Raw genomic sequence first — 20,465 nt, 5'->3', positions numbered from 1 at the left:
ACTCAGGTCCCTTGCCACTACGCCCCTTGGGGGGATCCCACGGTGAAGGGTAGAACCTCCTGGCTCCCCCCTTTGGCAAGCAAAGGTCACTCGTGGCTTTGGTTTCTGTTGATAACTTGCCTTTGGACAGCTGTCGAGAGAGCAATGAAGTTCTCAGTCAGAGTCGTGGTGGGTGCCTTCTGCACAATCCCCAGAATATTTGGCAGGCAAGGCTTGCCATTTTGGACCCTTGCAGGTGCCCACTTGGAAAGTACATGATGATGGTGAAAGAGTTTTGTCACCATTTTGTCTAACTGTGACAATCCAGGGACAGCCCCTCACCCCCTGACATACGCTGCTTGGAAGGGGCTGTGAGCAGTTGCCATCTCAGATGTCATGAAGCCCTATCCCTGCGAGCAAAAAGGGAGGGAAGCAAGGGGAGAAGCCACACCAGGCAGAAGGGGCTTGCAAGTACAGCAGGAAGGGCAGACAAAACGGATCCACCCGTGGGAGACCCACAGGAGGAACAAGAGGTGGTGAGCCCAAGGTGACTTGCAGGGTGGGATGCCAAGATGTGTGAATCCACCCTTTTTGTTCTCCCTATTGCTAAACAAGCGGGAATCAGAAATGCTTGCTGGCCTATGCAAATCATCTGGAGACCTATTTATTTGTCTATTTAAGGCATGATCCTACCCATGCTGGCTGGAGAAACTTGGAAACTGTGGGACTGGGACGTGTCTAAACATAGAAAGGACCATGCTCTAACTGTCTGCAACGTTTGCAAAGCACCACTTTCCAGCATGGGGTGGGGGGGGGTCTCTTTCAGCCTGAAGGTCAAATTCAATTTCAGGACTGGGGAGGGGATTGGTACATTGCAGCACAGGTACATGAAAGCTTTACAGCTAAGTTACTGAAATGGCAAGGCTGCTCACCATGTTGCTCAACCTACAAAGTCTTCTCAGGATTTAAGGAGAATACAGATTAGTTATACTGGAGAAAACAGCTGGTTTGTTTTACTCACGCCTTCTGGTATTTCTTCCAAGCTTGTTAACCCATCCAGGCACAGCTTTTTAGTATCTGTTGGAAATTTGCATGACTGGAAGGGAGCCGGGAAGGAAGAATCCAGGAGGGCCAGGTTTGTTTCCCAGGCCTGAGGTTTTTCACCCTTACTCTAGACTACAGGTCAGAGATGTGACTACAATTCCCATGATCACTCCCTGTTTGACATTCGTACCCACTCTAGTGCAAAAGGCATATTTTGTGGGAAGGAAGGTCACAAATGGAACACATAGGAGAGACATGATTTCTTCCAGCTGGGAAGACATATCTTGATCCCCCACGGAGATGTGATAAGCCACTAAGCATGAAAATTAGCTCAGTGCTCCAAAACTAGAGATGGACAATTTTTTTTTGCTTTCTCCAGTATTCAGTTAAAGGAGTTCGTTCAGTCTTCTTGCAAATTATAGTAAGTTCTTACTGGAAAAAATCAACCATCTTTATCCAGTTGGTAAGTCTGAAGTGGTCATCTGCTAGGTTATGTGATACAACTGAGCTGAAGCCAGAAAGATCTGAGAGTGTGACCGTATGCCTGCTTGCAGATATATGGCTGCATTTGTCTGTTGCAGGAAAACCTTAAAGACTAACCATTTAATCTGTACTGAGAAGAAACATAACAAGCTTTATGGTGCCACATGACTTTGCTACTTTGCCTGTGCCTGCTTTCTCAGACACAAACCCCACTTTGTTCAATGGGGTTTTCTCCCAAGTAAAAGGATTGTTGCCCAAGTGTCTTCAAAGACAGGGTAAGAAACAGCTCAAGGAAACATAATGCACATCATTTTAGGTTCTGTTGAAAAAGGCATCAACTGGAAAGTTTCTATATAACTTATTGGTGCCCTCTTGACCTGCACCTGTGAAGGTTATTGCCATGATGTTGCTTTTTAAGTGTATACCTAAACAAGCAAGCAGTGACTTAAGGGTGCAGTAGTCTGGGAAACAGAAATTGTTTGGCAAACAGTTCCAGAGGTATGGGGCCACTACAGAAAAGGCCCCCTCTTGTATAGCAGACAGGCAGGGATATGAGAAGGGTGTCTCCTGCAAGTGCAGGCAGAGTGATAAGAGTGAAGGCGGTTCTTAGGTTGTCTAAGCCTTTTGTCTGGGACATCAGCCACAGATTCTGTGGCCACAGCACTTGGACCTGGGTTGATGGGTATTTTTGGCAAACTGCATTAGGATCAGAGGCAAAGCAAAATCAGGAACAAGCAAGGCCAGGTGCCCAATAAGGCAGGCAGTGAAGGCAAAGTCAGAAGCAGGCAAGGAGCAGATACTAATAAGGCATGCCTGAACCCGTGGCAAAGGCAGAGTCGAGGAGAGGCAAGTGTCAGGCACCTTGCAAAGCATTGTAGAACCAGAAATGAAGGCAAGGAAAGCCAGAGGCAAGGGTAGAGTCCAGAGCAGGCAGTTCCTGGGCTAAGACCCAACACATTACCACAAGCACAGTACAATCACCACAAAAATCCATATTGCTGTGGCCCAGCTGAGCCTTTTATGGAGCCTTCCAGGGCTTCCAGCTGCACTGCAGGATGGCACAGTTCCCATCCCTGCAAGCAGCTACAGGTGTGCTCCTGGTCCTTCAGGTGCTCACAGGGTGAGTTGTGCTGTTCATCACCAGGGGGCGCTGTGTCCTGACACCTTGAGAAAACCGAGTCTTAAGATCTTTGTCTTAGTCATGCCAGAGAACACAAGTTCTTTGGCTCTGATGATGTAAGCATGAAGGAGCCACCCAGGTGAAACCAAGAAAGGCCTAGGTGAAGGCAGCACCTGAACAGGGAAGCATTTGGGCATCTGTATATGCCAACTTCAACTGCACATTGGAAGAAACAAAAAGAATACTTTAAGGGTGCAATTCTAAGCATCTTTGGAGGAGGTCTCAACCCCAGCATAGTCCAGCCAGCTGGGCATTGTAGGCCTTTTTTCTATTTTAGCATGTCTATGATTCCATCCTGTTGTTCTTTTTGCTGAGATATGCCGTTAAGTTGTCTCTGTACTTATGGGAACCCTATATTCATAGGGTTATGAATATAGGGTTCCCATAAGTCCAACAAGCAGTCCTGTCCTTGACAGACCTGCTCAGCAATTGTAAATGAGCTGCATCCTAAAGGATCCTAATTCAACAGAGCATAAAGTGTAACTCTTAGTGCAGGCCATTGTAAAGCACCCATGTGGACCTCAAAAACCACTCCCTTACAGAAAAAATAAAAATAAAAATGAGTAATATTGAAAGCACAAATCTTGTTTCCACATCTTCATTATGAAGGGGAATGTCCCATGTTCTTTCTGTTTGGATTCCACCTGATAAAAAGGGGAGGGGGGAACCATCCCATTGGTAAGTGATCTTAAAAAGAAGAAGTGTATTATCCAGTTCATGCCATAGTCACAAGACAAAACCAGGCTTAAGCAACGAACGCTTTAAATGTGTGGGAAAGAGCTGCATCACCTCCCGATTTAGCAGTAGGGTGGCAGGAGGGGGAGAGAAATGGAACAAGGGTTAATGAGAGTCAAAGCCAGAATAGCATGACACAAGCCACGTGGAACCCAAGCTTACAGGATGTCTTTCAGAGGGAAATGTAGAGACTGACTGAGAACAGAGGAAGGCAAGAGGGGAGGGGATGCAAAGGTTGCTCAAGGCTTCCCTCATCTGCTGCTTCTCCAGTCCAAGCTGTGGATCTCCTCCCGATCCCCAGCTGCTTTTCACCCTGCACATTTACACCCACACACTTCAAAGAGCCTCTTTTTCACAGCAGATATGAGTAAAATTGTCCTAAGCAGTTTCCACACACTTTCTGTTAATTTCTTTGCGTCCTTTCAGTACAGAGAACCCCAATTCGTTTCTGAGTCGTCTGCATATATCTAGTGAAATCTAGATGTGTAGCAGGGATGGGGAAGGAATTCATTCAGTCTGCATTTAATGAAAATTCACAGCACGGTCCTATGGCCACCTAGACAGAAGTAAGATGGCCATAGGAATTTTTAGAGTCTCAGCTCCAGTCTGGGAAACAAGCTCCAAGGTCAGAGCCGGAACTGCAAACTCTGAATGTCCTCTTCCCATCCTCACAGCTGGTTCAGAAAGAACTGTATCGGCTGGGGCCCCGAGGTCACAAAAGCAACCTTGGAGGTGGCTTTTAGGGCAGGGAGGGTCGGAAGGAGAGGAGATCAACACCTGTGATATGAGGTATTTCAGTAGTGCCTCAGCCTCTTCTTGTTTTGCAGGGTGGGGAATGCAGAGGCACTTTCTCTTCTGTGCTCCTCCTTCCCCTACACAGGATGCTTGTAATGCCAAATTCGGAGAGCCAAATCCAGACCAAATTCCACGTTTTTGAACTACAAGGCAAACTGAAATTCAGTGATCCTTCAACATTTTCACTTTGTTCCCCTTTTTGCAATGGTGTTCTCCAATCAACCAAGGAATCCCAAAATGTTATGTGCTAGGGCTAGTAACATTCAGAGTGCATGATATCAGTCAATTTACTTCCAAAATTTATATTAAGATTCATGTAATAGGGAAAATGTGTACAAAAGTGTGTGTGAATTTTCATGCCAGTCTTTAAACATTTTTGAAAGTTCAGAAAGAGACCGAATTAATACTGGAGAAATTCTCAAAGTTTAAGACAAACCCAACATAAGACTGGAAAAATGAGAATCTGAAAGAAACCAACACTGGCAGATAAGTTCATATTAGGCACAGGAGATTAAACAGTTAAGAGTTCAATTACAGATAAATCATTTTATCATATTTAAAACTCTTTACTTCTTACTAGCTAAGCCTTACACTATCATTACTTTTCTGCCAAAAATGGTTAAAAAAAAATCTAACCTGAGAGGTACAAACTGGGGAGAATGGTCAGCCGTTCTATAGCCTATAGACAAGGGGCTTCTCTTCCTAAGACTATTACTTAGGCTTTTGCTTCCAGTTTCTTTGAAAGGTTAGATCATTTCTTTTACACACTTTTCCCTCCCAGAGGAAGAAGGAAGTATTTCATGGCCTTTCTATATATTCTATTACACGGTGATGAGATGGCAATTCATTATAGCAGAACTGCAAGAATACACCAAGCTTCTCATTCTGGTTTGTTCTGCCCTTCCAAAATGCTACACTTTCCTTGTCCTAAAAAACCCCCACAGAAATGTTTGAAAAGCACAGGCAAGGCCCCGGAGGGTGACAACATCACATAAAACTCCCACAAGCCACCACGAATGAAGAATCTCAAGGGCATGATAATAGCCTCATGTGGAAAAGAACTGTGCACTTTTGTGGGCAGAAGAAAGAAAACCAAATCTGGGGCCATGTGGGGACCCAACCTGCTGGTCAAGGAAGCTGCTGACACTGGGTGGCGCAGTACCAAAAAGTCATCCTTTGGAAACATACAGTTCTGAAATGCTTTAGAAGAAGCTGGGCATCCCTCTGGAAGCATCAGACACTGGGGAAAACAATGAAACTCGGGAACAATGGAACAATGGAACTCCTGCACCATCTTCTGCCACATTTTCAATCCGAGGCCATTTTCTGTCCCTTTGAGGCTAGTGCTCATTTCCCACATGTTCGTTTTGGGCCTCACAGCTCTTACTATGGTGGGTGGGAAAAGTCATAATAGAGATTGTTCTTAGAAAGAATTACTGGCTTTGATTATATGTTATTCTTGACTGCAATGCCCTCCTCCTTTTTTTAAAGCCATCCATTAAATAACACAACAAAACCCAACATCAGAGAAGTTGTGCAAACTGTTGTTCGGTACCATGATGAAAAGCAGCAAGCTGCTATCCCACTCCCAAATTGAAAGAGATCAAGAAATTGGCCTGCCAGTCAACCAATTAAATATAAAGGTGCAAATAGTACTTATTTGTATTATTCTTTATTGTTTTTCTTTATGTGTTTTAAAGATTTTGTATGCCTGGGTGGCAACATCAAGCCCAGCTCCAAATTCAGTACCCCAGGATTCTCCAGAAGGTCATGGCTCCCTTCTCATCACTCTCCACCGACAATCGCTTGGTGGTATCCTGGCTTTTGTGCAGTTTTCCCCGTTCTAAAAGGTTGACAATCCTTCCCTAACCCTAGAGGCTGAATTAGCTTTAAAGCATCATTCTGTGCATGTTCAGACAGAAAAAAAGTCCTACAATGCCCAGCATTCCCAAGCTAGAATATTGTAAGGATTTCTTTTCCTGTCAACATACTTAGGATTGCTCCTTTAAGCTAAAATATTATGGTCCTTTTTAATATACTTTTGGCTCTGGCTCTTGGAATTTCCCCTTTGAGCTGAAAGAAGCTCTGCACCCAACCTTCAATTCAAAATTCTCAAGACAACTTACAAGCACCAAGTAAAACCAAGAAGTGATACTTATTCACCAACTCTGCAGCTCTCACTCCCCTGATTAAGAGATGGGGCCAGTGATTCCCACAACATTTGCAAACTGGAGCAGAGAAATTATTTCCAGCAGAGTTAAGGCCCAAACTCAGTGTGCCTGCTCCTTCTGTCATTATGTTCCTCACAGGGGAAAGGGCAGGCATCTTCCCAGTGTTATCAGTCATGACCATGGGCCTGAGCCAGCTCAGGGTCACATTCTTCATGACTGGCTAGGTTCTAATGTAGGAAACTGAGTGTGTCTCCGCGCAAGCATTTCATCACAAGGGAAGCTCCAACTGGTAACAGCATCATGCTGCAAGTACACACAGTGGCTTGGCTATATAGCTATATTTTCAAGGGAGGGGGGAAGCTGTTTGTCTCAGCTGTTTGACAGTGACTAGGTAGCCGCAACATTAAGGTTGCCAGGAAGAAAATGTTCAGTTCCAAGAAAATGATGTGCAGTTTCAAAAAGACGCATGTACAGTTCAAACAATAAAGTAATGCAAGAGTTATATTGTGTTGGCTGATAGTGGGAACAGTAAAGTGAATATTCAGCATAAAACATTTAAACTAACAGCAACAGTAAAAAAAAAACTCCAGTAGAAATTAATGATCAGTATCCATTCATTTAAACAGAGACCAGAATAGCCACATACACACAAGGGCAGTCCTTAAGGATGGGACCACCACACACAAGACTGGCAACCCTTCTGTTGTGCCCACCAACTAACAGAGCCTCCATGGCCAATTCTGAGCAGGTTCATCTAAGTGCAGGCAGTCCTTCAGATAACCTGGTTCCAAGTGGCTTAGTGCCTCCTCTCTCAACGGGGCCCTGAAATTCTCTGGCATCTAGTACAGCTGGTCCCTAATTGTTGATAAATGCTCTGACCACTGTCTGTTTGAATCTCCACCTAGTTATATGCTCTGAACCCCAGTTTGAATCCGGAAAACCTGTGTCCTTACCACAGGTATGCAAAATTCGTGAGACGGTGGTTTAGACACTGAGAAAGAAAACAAAGGATGGCTCATCTTGTGGTCACATTTTTAGTCAATAGGTCTCACAGGAAGACCAGAACTGGGCTCGGAGTTAAGCCACCAGAGAAGATCTGGAAAGTATTTAGGCATATCCACAACAGATTTAACTGTCTTTGGATTTCTATCAACCCTACAGGAAGATTCTACTGCTAACCGGATTTTTCCAAGTCATGTGGATTTTGCAAACTTGTGGACAGTTCTGTGCCTCTCCGCAGTGATAGGGTGCTAATATACGCGTGCGTATTTTTAACAAGCATCAGTGCAAGAGGAACAAAACTTGTCAAGCATTCCCAAACTGATGGAAGCAAAGTCAACTGACAATCTGCCCAAAAAAGAAAAAAAAATCACAAAATCCATCCATCACCAGGAATAGCAGAATAGCCTTCTCAAACTTAGTGTGCCCCAGATGTGTTCGACTACAATTCTCACCACTGACCAGTAGCTATGATGGTTGAGAATTATGGAAGTTGCAGCTCACCCCATCTGGAAGTTGCCATGTTGGGGTGGCTATGTAGCCTCTTTTTGCGGGGATAGTCCTCTATTTAGGTGTTCTATATCTGAAGTACTTTCCAGGTCAAGTCTGCTTTATCTTTAAACTTGGACCTCAGTCTTCCAAATGATGGTGAGATGTAGAGTATTTCTATTGAAGTTATAATAATGATGTGTAAATTTGTACCTATGCTTGTAAATTAGTATGTACATGTTTTGTGTGAAATCCGCAGCTATTTTCTCTTCTTTTTTGGAGATGTCCTTTGGGGGGCACTGTTCACAAGGGGCCACCTGATATTGGGGAAGGCACGAGTGGGAGCTCTGCAGCATTTCCTGTTCCTTCAACACTGTTATCTTACAGGTGCTGAATTATAAGCATAGTTGATCATTTAAAAATTATTACAATAATTTAAACAGAAACTGGCTATATCTCACATAGTGGGAATGGCTAGGTGACTTGCGTGTGACCACTGCCCTGGGTCTCATTGTTAATGGGAAAATGTTGAGATTCTTGCTTTTCTTTCTTCTGGTTCTTGATCTTTAAACTGGACTTGAAGCTGACATCCCTTCACACAATGGAATCCTTCAAGTAGAGGACTGTCCTCTTGAAACAGGGCCACTCTAGTCCTACCTAGCTAGTATGGCTAGATGCAAAAAAAGAGGGGGCTCCTTCACCTTTCAGGTTTGTGTAGAAGAGAGACTCCCTGCAGGCGTGGTGACCTATTATGGAAGTGACACCTGCTGAAAGTCACCCTTCCGCACAGCCATGAAAGCTGTATGCACCCCATCACATAGGCCATCTTATAGCCAGCCTACCTGTGCCATTACTTCCAGTTAACCTGTTAACCACTCTGACTTTTCAACTACAACCCTATACCAATTTACCTGGAACTAAGCCCACTGAATAAATTGAGTCCCTTCCAGCCTTCTCCCTGCCCAGCAGCATTTTGGAGTCAGAGACCCTGCCAGATAGGACTGTTCTGCCTATCAATTACAACTTTTTAAAAAGAATTACTTGATGAAATGTTACAGAGCCCTGTATGAGTTCTAAAGAGGTTGTCATGCGACCAGCTTCAGTTTGGAGGTACATAGTGCATAAATATATACTACCCAGCACATACACTTCTGTTATGTTTGGTCATAGTCTATGAACACACACAACTCCATGGCATTTTGATATACGGGGATATATTTCCTCTCTCTTCTAGGTGTTCTGTTCCCCTGTTATTAGTGGCAGGCCCAGCTTAAGCTTGTTTTATGTATGCCAAGGGTGGACTTGTTGGAAACGACAAACATTCAAGGCCTGCAAGACAAGTTCTTCAGGTGGCTTGTGGGAAGATGTTCGGGCCTTTCCCTGTTCCTCTTCCGCATTATTCTTGCCTTAAGTTCCCTGCAGCCTCAGACAGATATCTGCTGTTCTGTATCTTCTAGCTATTTCTGTAGTAATTATCTGTCAACAGAGATCTTTTTCAATGTGGCTCGTGATCATGGAAATTCCTTAGAAAAGCTGTTACGAACAAGAAGAACATGGTTCTCTTGCAGCCAGCTAGAACTATAATGCCAGCTAATCTTTGTATTCTTGTATTGATGGAAAGGAGTGAGGCCTTTTAAGCACTGCTGAATTAATACCAATACCCCACAAAAAGAACAAAGATATAAATATATATGTATGATATAATTTATATGCACAGATGCAAGTGTAGAAGTCACTGCTGGAATGTATTTATTTATTTATGTTTATGCTTGTATGCTGCCCCTACTCTAAGTAGAGTCTCTGGGTGAATTTAGACAGAAATACAACACTTGCCCCACTTTGTATGCTGGAGAAGACCAGCTGTGCTCCTGCTGACTCTTGTGCTGGACGACTTCCAGGTCCTGCTGTCCCTCTGCCTGCTCATGGTTCTTTTTCTTTAAACTGAACTCAGACTGGGCAGCCCTTCAAACAGAGGATGCCTTCAAGTAGAGGACTGTCCTCTGGGAAGTAGGACTTCTGGCCACCCTAAGATCCCAACCAAGTTATCCTTGGGCTAATCCCAGCTGCTGTTTTATAAGATGAAAAATTAATCCAGCTATTGCTTTTCCAAGCCCAGGAATCCTCAAACTTTGTCACAGCCTCATTTTTCATAGGAATCAGGTTGACTATCTGATTTATTATTTATTTATTTTATATCATCTGTATATCTCCCAGCTAACAATTTCTTTTAACTACTAAATAATCAAAGCTGAAATTTGTAAAAACAGTCCCCAGAAGCCCTGGAAAACTAAGCAGAATAAAGCCAACAATAGGGGTAAATTAATAGGCAGAGTCATCTTATGCTCTCTACATGGCATGTACAGTCACTGGATCTTTTGAATTCCAAACTACAAGGTCAGGAAAAGCTCCAACCTAAGGATCTGTGAGGAATCTGTTTTGAGGGTTGGAATTTGTTGGGTTCCCTGGGTTCAGCTCCCCAGACTCCAATCTGCTTCGAAGCAGCAGCGAGTCCAAATTCCTGCCAAGCACACCCAGTGTTCCCGGTGCACACCAGGAACCAAGCCCTACACAACTGCTGCACAAGTGGCATCTTTCTTCCATGTCACACGTAGCAGCCTTTGTCTGTGCTGCACTTGTCACGGCACGTGTCATGGACAGAGGTGGCTGGTTCTGCAATCTTCCTTCTGTGAACTTTGGTTGACTTCCTCTCAGCTCAGCTCACTTGCCAAGTCTAAGCCAAGCACGAGAGGAAGTCCACAAATGCTTGGGGAATGGATTCCACTGAGTTTTGTCCAAACCCTACCCAGGAGACAACATAGCTTGGTGGTGCTCTGGCCTCCTTCCCTCTCCCTCTGAAGAGACAGAGCCAGACGTCTGAAATCAGCTCTCCAGCTGAATTGCAGGGCAGGTGGAACCCAGAGTTGAAGATCAGCTCTATGTTCCTCCTCCCTTGCATAGAATACCTCTAATTTTCCCAGGTAAAGAACACCCCCCTGGATCACAAATAAACTAAATAAATAAACTTGTTCATCCATCTTTCGGTCCAGGGTATCCACAGTGGGCTGGGGTTTGGGTTGCTATACTACAATGGTTGGTTGAATCCACAAAACAGCAACAGTGAGTCAACAGCAACAGGAACCTTGTTTCCTTCCCTGCACCCTTTCCCACTCATTACTCCAGGTGGCATGCCGGGGGAAAGGGTGGGAGCCACCAGTCTCCTCTCCCTGACACCTAGGATAGAGCTGATGTCAACATGCTGCTGCTGTCCCTTTACATATTTTCCCCAGCCTTCGTGATCCTGTTAAGAGACAGGCATGAGCTGTGCCTTCAAAACACCTGGTGGTACTTTGGAGGGGCCGCCTGTGCATGCCCGTGATTTTTAAATTAACTTTTTTCATCCACAAATGTGTGCAAGAATTTTCTTGCAGAAACAGGCTCATTTCATGGAGTGCAACATTGACTGGACGTGAGCAAGAGGTAGGTGAATAGATAGGTTGCAACGATGGAGGAACAGCCCCAGGGGCTCTGGTCACTGGGATCCTGCTGGAAAGTGGGCCCTTAACAGATGTCCAAGCATGCCTTCCATAGATACCAGCTGTGCGCCCAGCAACTGTGTTCCCACTTGACCTCAGCATCACCGTGAAGAAGGTGACTGACTGGTGGAGCCATGTCCAGATTTTGGACTCTCTTTGCCTTAATTTCTCCCAAGATTATCCACAATGAAGTTGGATCTGCAGGCATATTTTGAGTAACTGCAATGTGCCATTTCACAGTATCATATGTGGCTATTTAATGCAATGCCACCTAAAATACGCCCCTGCCACACCTTTCTGATGCTGCCACTGATGGTCCATCTCAGCTTCTTTCTTGGATCTCCATGCCTTTGCTGGAAGGCTCACGGTCCGCTACCTGTGAATATGCGTAGTAGCCTTGTTTCAAGTTAGCATACATAAGAGAGCCAGCAAATCCAGTGATAGAACAGACTCAAGTGTCCTTCTCTGGCAAATTGATAGTAAATGGTGCAGCATTAACGAGCATCGATGGGCTCATTTAGAAAAAAGCACCAGAGACTATTGTCTTCCATGTGTTACATGGAAGGTGAAAGGTGCTGTGATGGAATGTTCTTGTGTAGTCAATGCACACACACACACACACACACACACACACACACACACACACACACTAACACATTCACACCAGGAAGAAGAGAATGCTCAAACCCTTCTTCTTGTCAACCTAATTGTCCACAGGCAACGTTTCTGGCAAAGAAAACATTAATTGCACAATCCCCTGTTTACACTCTGAAATAGTACAGTCCTAGAGGCCTGTACGGTGTGTGTCTGTGTGTGTATGGGGGCGGGAGGGGGAGAGGCAGCTCAGCCAGAAACTGAGTTCAGTAGCATTAGACAGCACTCTAGTGGCAAGACAGCTGGAAAGGCTGCACGTCTGGATTTCGGTCTGCCAGGTTCTGATATGAGCCTAATGCACTTACAAGGTGTGTGGTTGTGTCTGTGTGTGTGTGTGTTTAAATTCACTGTGTTTTTTCTTGAGATTTATCTTTGGGTGTTCCTTCCATGTCACTTCTCAGGAGATTATGTTAGATTAGCTCTATTTATAATTAGTAATATAAATAATCAGGAAACAGTATATGCCAGGCCAATTGCATTGATGGGCAATTAATGACATGCCCTGCACTGTGCTGTTGTGAAATGCAGCCTTTAAAAAGCACATGGACACAAACTGAGTAGATCAGTGATGTAATACTTGGTACTGTTGTAATGCTTTCACGCCTGCATCCAAAGTGATTGCTAGGAGAGAATTTCCCTGTAGTGCTCAGTGTACAGAGAGTCCAACGCGTAGTACATGCTGAATCCTTATTTTCTGTTTTATAATCTGGGTGGTGTATCAGGTCAGGATAGGAACCCAGATATGCTGTTGTGGGATGATGCGAGGGAGGTCACCTGCTCTATCAGCCTGCAGCCCATGTGTCCTGGAGAAAATAAAGGATGTCTGTTCCTTCTTATCCCCTGGATTAGCTGGCTTTTTGTCCTGTCCATATTTGCTTCCCCTCCTGCTCTCACGTGAATCCAGATTATGTGATGTCATTCTCAGCTCAGAAAATATACCAAAATGCATATAAAATCCATATTTTAGGAACAGACAATATTTAGCAATGCATGTTTTGTGAAAAAGTACAATTATAATACAGAGTTTATGATAAAACATGCATTTGAACATGATTCTTTACATACTCCTCACAGATTCAGGACAGAAAATACTTATGAATGAATCCTTCTAAAATTGACAAAAACTGAGTTACCCATCTTCCCAGATTACATGTCAGCTGGGAACGAACAACAAAGTCATGGCACAGGGGAAATTTTATACATTTGAAAGGGAGCTGCTTATGAGAATACAGAGGGAGTTTTAAAAGACCCTGCAAAAGGAAGCTGCATAACAGAGTTCTCATTATTTCCCAATCTGATGCCCAAACGCATGGGTCCTCAAACTTGCTCACTCGGAGATTGTTTTGGGCTCGCTCAGAGAAAACGATCTCCGAGCGAGCAAGCCACAGCCTCACCACACGCGTGCCCATGCCACCGCCTTTCAACTGGCCCCCTGTTGGAAAAGGTTGAGGACCCCAACCCAAAAGTATACTCTCTTTGAACGTGGAGTCTCAAAGTCTTTCAGTCTGAGAAAATGACATTTTTCTATACTCTTAACGTTCCCTATTTGGCCTATTCTGTCCCTGTTTTCTGGAGCCTGTCTCTGTTCATTACTGTTGCTGTTCTGTCCCTAAGTTGGATGCAACATTTCAGTATGAGTTTCCTTCCACTGCTCCTTCCATAATTGCCCACAGCATAATCGCCAAATGTGCTTGAGTGCACCTGTTATGTATTCCGAACTGGATTCATTGTAAAACGGATCTTTCTTGAGAGCAGGGGCATGCAAAAAATAGACGTTCTTATTTTTTGGACTGGAGCTTCCAGCATTCTTACCCATTAGTCATGAAAGAAGAAAGAAAGACATGTTTTGGATTTCAGATCCCAGAAGCCTCTTATTTAATGGCCAATGGTTAAGAAAGATGAGAGCTCCGGTCCGAAAAATAAAAATGTCTACTTATCGCACACCCCTACTCTCAAGAAAGATCAATCTTACATCATCATCATCATCATCATCTTGATGTGATGATGGAGAGGAGGCTTCAGAAATAGGAGACCTGTAACAAAATATTACAGAGAAAAAATGTGCTTATTTGGGATTGTAGCTTCCAGGATGCTCCATTCCATTCCATCTGCCTAATCCCACCGGATGAAACATTGCATGGCCACTGGGCATGCTCAGTTCCCAGTTTGCTGCTTGGGGCAGGTGGACTTCCCCTTAGCTTCTCCCCTCAGCTGTTTTGCATTTTTGCACATCCCCAAATATGGTAACACCTTTCTCTCGGCTTCTCAGTGGCTCCATTTTGACTACTGTCTTGTCAGCACTCACTAGCTGAGTTCACAGTCAGAGGAAATGACTCTCATAGGGGAAAACAGCATGTGGTCAATGACCTTTGGTATAAGAAAAGAAGAAGTGCGCAAGCCAGGGTCTCACAAGCTGCTTTCAGCTGTGAAATGGTGGAAGATATGCACTTCTCTACAGCACCATCCAACGTATACTAGGCGCAAACTCTCTCTCTCTCTCTCTCTCTCAATATTTATATGCTACCGATTCCCATAGACTCTGCACAGTTTTCAAGAAAGTAAAACTTACAGTGATTAAAACTGATTCAAAGCAATACATTAAATGAAGCTGGTATGAGAACTAATCCAGAGAGGCCTGTCTTTGGCTCACTCTTAAAGGTGGGGATTTGGGGAACCAGATGCATCCCTCCTGGCAGCCCATTCCACAGCTCAGGGTAACCACTGAATAAGTCCTCTGGGTAGTTGACATTAATCTTACAGAAGCAGACTTCAGAAGATTATCCCCAGAGGACCTTCGCTGGCGAAGCGGAATGCATGAGCAAAGGCGTAATATAGCATCCCATGCGCAGACGCAGGCCAAAGGCTCACAGGCTACAGGAAAACATGAAACTAAAAGAGTGGGAGGGAAGGAATCCCTCCCATTCAGCTCCTTGACCAATTTTCATGAATCACGTGATGTCACTGGATGAGAATCACTGATGTTTTGCAGGAGTGCTTTCTGTTCACTTGCTGCTGCTTCCCGTCCTGCAGTAGGGCTCCACATCTGTAGCTGGCAGAGGACAGCAGAAGATGCCAGCTCCATTTTATCCTTGTAGTTGTGATGGCACTCTTACTGATGTGAGATTAAAATGCCAAACTGCACCTGGTCAGGGTTGTGGTTAAATCAGGGTTCGCAAGCAGTATTTTTGCCACTGCGGCTGTTGTCTCAACATGTATCAAGAAAGCAAAGGCCGTTGAAAAGCCCAGAAAGGAGACGGAGTGGGAGATGGGGGGAGGCCGACTGTGTGTTTCACAGTGGAAGTAATATTTGCCGCCATGCTGCCTAATGAGAAGGAAGGACTCCCTGGAGAAGACCCTGATGCTGGGAACAACAGATGGCAAAAGAAGAAGGGGAGGGCAGAGGGTGAGGTGGCTGGATGGAGTCACTGAAGCAATCGCAGTGAGCTTAGGTGGAGTCCAGGGGATGGTGGAGGACAGGAAGGCCTGGAGGAATGTTGTCCATGGGGTTGCAATGGGATGGACATGACTTCGCAACTAGCAAGCAAGCAAACAATCTGTAACGCCATTAAGGGTTCAGTCCTGTGTGAGTTTAGACAGCAAATAGCCCTAAGTCAAGAGCTGAAAATTACACAGCATGGGATCGCCACTGCATTCGGCCAAAAATGTGGCTGCTTCCTTGGGTCAGAGGACAGCAAGTAGGTGGAGAAGTAGAAGAGGGAAGGCTCCCAGCAGAAGGTCAGTGACATGCTGAGTTACTTGTGCAAATGCAATCAGTGAAGTTTTTGTGACTGCTGACTGCAGCATTCGGCCAGTTTGGACTGTGATGCCCTGACCAGCCAATGGCTCAAGGTTTACATTCCCCCCCCCCCTTCACCTCCCATGTACTGTGCCTGAGTGTGCAGATAAAGAAGAATGACAGAAATCAAGATGATTGGCCACTGCCTGGTCCTCCTCCTCCTCGGGGATCTTGGCAGCTCTTTTCAAAAGGAGTCTGGTGTGGGGGGAGTCTGGTGGGTGCCCACTTACCCACCTCGTGCTTTGGCAAGTGGTATTGACCAAGCCTGCTACTCCCTTCCCCTTTCAGAGGAAGAGACGTCCTTAGTGCCCCCGCAAAAGTACATAAGCTCTACAGGAAATGCTAAAGGGCTTTTGTGGAAAGCCTCCTTTATATGTTCAGAACAGCCTTCCCTGATCTGGCATCTTCCATGTGGCTGATGATGGGATTTGTAGTCCCACATGTCTGCAGAATATCCTTTTGGGGATGTCCGGGGCAGAGCACTGAAGCAGGCTGTCCAGAGAGAAAGTGACAGGCTGGCACTTGGCTTCTGAGCCCTGGCAACCGCCAGCTGGCCTTACAAATTTGGGCCACTGTGTTCCCTTGGGAATGAAGTTTATCTTTGATTTGGCTTTCATCCAGGTTCCCCATTGTCACACTTTGTCCACTGTTAATGATTCATGTTAAACCAACAAGGCTCCATCACCAAGAACACGTCATTCCAAAACTTATCAGAAGATATTCTGAAACACTCTAAGCCCTCTTCAGGAACTGAGAAAAGGGCTGCTCTTAGTGACCCTGGAGGACTTATTGTTCTGACTAGATGGGCATAATAATTCCACATATGCCTCTTTAAGATGAGCAAAGGCACCCATGCATCTTGGCCCCTTGGTTTACAAATGACCCCGCAGACAGATCTGCACTTCGAACCAACCCCTGAGTGGCTGACCCCAGTCCAAAGGAGTTATACAGCATTTCTGAAATACTGGTTTGTCAGTGCACATTTGCGTAGGTGCTGAGGATGGGTGAGAAACTCATTGACTTCACATTTTAACATGCGATCACCTAGCTTGCACCTTTTGCGACCAAACATCATCCTGAAATGCAAGTTGCGCTTGGAAATTTGTACGCCTTTTTGCTGTGGGCCACCCGCCCCCAAATGTGTTCAGCAACATGTGCACTGCTTACACACATTGAAAAATATGCCTTCACAACCTCATACATGTCTAACCCGTGTGCAAACACCTCTTAGGCAATCAGCACATGAGTGTCAATACAGGTCCAGCTGAACAAAGCACACAGAAAGTTTCACTTCACAGAAAATGAACACATTATATACGCATTAAATATGGATTTCTGTGCATGAAAAAAGGCCTTGCATAGAATGGAACGCACCTAGTGATTGAACAAAACCTGAACAAAATCAAGCTTGACAGATTTGTCTGTCCCTAAAATGTGCCTTTTGAATGATGCAGAACTGAATGCCAGTTGCTTAGTGTGAAAGGAAAACAGCAGGGAAAGACTGACTCCAAGTACTTTTTGTGGGTTTTGTCAAGGATGGAATTAGGACATTGAGTTAGATGTGTTACTGCATGTACATCTCAGCCAGTACATCTTTCTTTAATTCTGATTTTGAGCCATTTGTGGGTTTAATGTGCAACAATGGCATAAAGAACAAATCTGGAAGTCTCAAATATTGAAGTTCATGGGGAGAGTGCCCCAAATATTCAGCATGCAGAAAAAGGGAAATATCCACAGAAATGTCTGTTGAAAGACCTGGCACATCCCAAGTGGCAACATGAAGATCAATGGGTAGGAAGGTCTGAAAGAAAAAATTAGGCTTGTTACTAATTACTAAAGGAACAGTTTCTTATTTCATATTATAAAATGTTAATATGGAATCTGAACCATTGCTTGAAATATGAAGGAACTGGAGAGCCTAGCCTAGAAATTTAAAGATCTCCCAGGGAAGGAATCAGAAGAAGCAAAAACTCTCTGTAATTATCAGGACTTGATGTGATCAAAAGTGAGGGAGAGAAGTCTTTGCATTTATCAGGGAATGCTGTTGCGGTATAGAAAAGAGTGTGGTTTTCACTGTGTTGAAACATGATCTTGTGTCACACACAGATGCATCTGGGGGAAAAGTAGGAAAAGGAATGTGCAAAGGGTAAGGGGGAAAAGGTAACAGCCTTTGAACAGGTGTTGGCTTTTTTAACCCAGTCTCTATGTACAAGGGCATAAATACAGAGGTGTTTGGGTCTTTTTTAAGAGGGGGAATGATGGTTCCTTGTGTCCATTTACACAAAAAAATCATGGAGAAGGAGAAAGGTTTATGTAGAAAATAGGGGCAGGAGATGGCATCCATTCAATGCAAAAGTACTTCCTGCAAGCAGGGGCAGCCCCTCTCCCATGCTGATTTTCTGAAGGGGAAGTGCCACTGAAATCAATTCATTTACTTCTGAGTAAGCAACAGGAAGGCGAATGTGTTTTACTTTTGAGTAGACATGTAGTTGTGCCTTACAGGAGAGGGGAAGCAGCGTTGCATTTATGCTCCAGTTCACTAGCAAAGCTGGGGGCGGGGGAGAGAGAGGTGGGTGGGGGAGGTGGGGGAGACTGGGCTGATCTCCTTCGCGGACTTGCTGCTTCGTCAAACCCTGATTGGATACTTCCTCTCATAGCACAGCTCCACACCAGTTCACTAGCCTGCTGACGCTACTCTTCTTTCCTCCAAAACAGTTCCACAAGTTTCACACAAACTAAAATACGTACCTTGGAGAAAAATGCAACATATTAAGAAAAAAAATCATGTTATAGCTGATTCTGAATTCTGAAGAAAGCTGAGATATCGATATAGCATGAAGAGGGCAGTTTGAGATAAGTGTCATGTGACACACCAGTGAGTCAGACATTGCAAGTCTTGGATGCATGTCTAATGTAGATAAAGCAACGAGTAAAGGCAACTCTGATGGTGCTACGTTCAACAGGATGTATGTGTTTTCCACCTCAGGTCTTAAATGGTATGAAAAATGTTGGCTGCTAGATTAGGACTGGGCTTCAGCGGGGAAGCAAAGGGTGAAGGGACAATGTAAATAGATTGCTCTTTGCTAGAACAACTCACAACACTTCTTAGCTGAGAACCCAGACCAGCCCCAGTCCCAAAACTAATCTGCAATATTAGCAGAAAACTGTATTGCAAGTTTCTCATGAGCCACAGGAGACATTTACCCCTGCCAAGCAAGCAAGGAGTAGCCATGATAAGGAGGAAGATGTGGAGCAATTAACAGCTGAGGACCGTGGTGGTGAGGAGGGAGATTCACCGGAAGGGATCCATGGAGGGTCTCTTGCCCAAGAGTCATCAAACACCTGGAGCCACACTGGTCTGCATGAAGAAACATGTGACTCTAGCAATGTCTTATTCCTGTTTCTTTCTGTGCATTCTATATGTTAAAAACATGACAGAGATCAGGGAGAACATGCGTTGCTTCCTGCGCATGTTCATTGCAACTGCAAATGCTTCCTGTCTTAGTCTTATGGCACTGGTGGACTTAGTTCTGTCCTGCAGTGACCCTGGCATGGACTATGCTCAGGCACTAAAAACAGAAAACTGCAAGGGTCAGGAATACTATATTTAAACATCAAGATGCCATTCTAGGAGAGAACCTGAATGAGTCTCGGTTCAGCCAGGGTCAGACTGCCCTAGGCTGCTGACAGCTGATTTCTTAAGGGTATATCTGAAACCTGGTTGATCATATACAACATCTGAGAGGATGGAAGGAAGCCTGTTGAGGACTGATTTCTGGAGAAAAGGAAATCAGCATGCCAAGAAATGGCTCCTACCAGAGAATTAGCAGAAAATCAGCCCCATAAACGGTCTTGGGAGGATTTGCCAAGGATACTGTGATTGCCAAAGTGTTTGTTGTTGATTGAGCTCTTAAGCCACTGGAATCTGACCAAAATCTTGCCTGACAGGGCAAAAGCCTCCAGGATTTGGAGATAGCAATAGTTCAGAGTATCTGCCAACTTGATTAAGTGACTTCACCTGGCATTAATCTGCATTAATATGGATTTACTGCATGTTGTTGCTGTTGGTTGCGAAGTCGTGTCCGACCCACCACGACCCCATGGACAACATTCCTCCAGGCCTTCCTGTCCTCCACCATCCCCAGGAGCCCACCTAAGCTTACAGCGACTGCCTCAGTGATCCATCCAGCCACCTCATCCTCTGCCGTCCCCTTCTTCTTTTTTCTTTACTGCATACAGACAAATATAACAGGATAAACGATTTATTAGGGTACTCCAAGAGCTGGTGATTTGGTGATGTCCTTGAGTTCCACATTGTTTCATGATCCTATCCTTCAATAGGTGGAAATCCACCCTAACCTTAAAAGGGCCCTTTCTCTTCAAAGAAGAATGAAGTGATAGTCTATAAAATAAAAATCAAACACGCACTAACTACTGCAAGAGTACAGAAGTAAGCACAGGGATCCATCTTGCTAGTCTAGATGTGAAATTGCAAACCAGCTTTCCAACCATGTGAAAAATCTGCTGCTTTTAAGCTCTACTTGCATGTACTCCAGGCTGGTTTCAGACCTACACACCACCCAACCTTGCAGCTGAAACAGCATGCA

This window comes from Varanus komodoensis, unplaced genomic scaffold, assembly GCF_004798865.1.
Source record: "Varanus komodoensis strain SLA01 unplaced genomic scaffold, ASM479886v1 scaffold37, whole genome shotgun sequence".
In the NCBI taxonomy this organism is placed as follows: domain Eukaryota; kingdom Metazoa; phylum Chordata; class Lepidosauria; order Squamata; family Varanidae; genus Varanus; species Varanus komodoensis.
The sequence above is the reverse complement of the archived record's forward strand: the minus strand, read 5'-3'. Positions refer to the sequence as shown.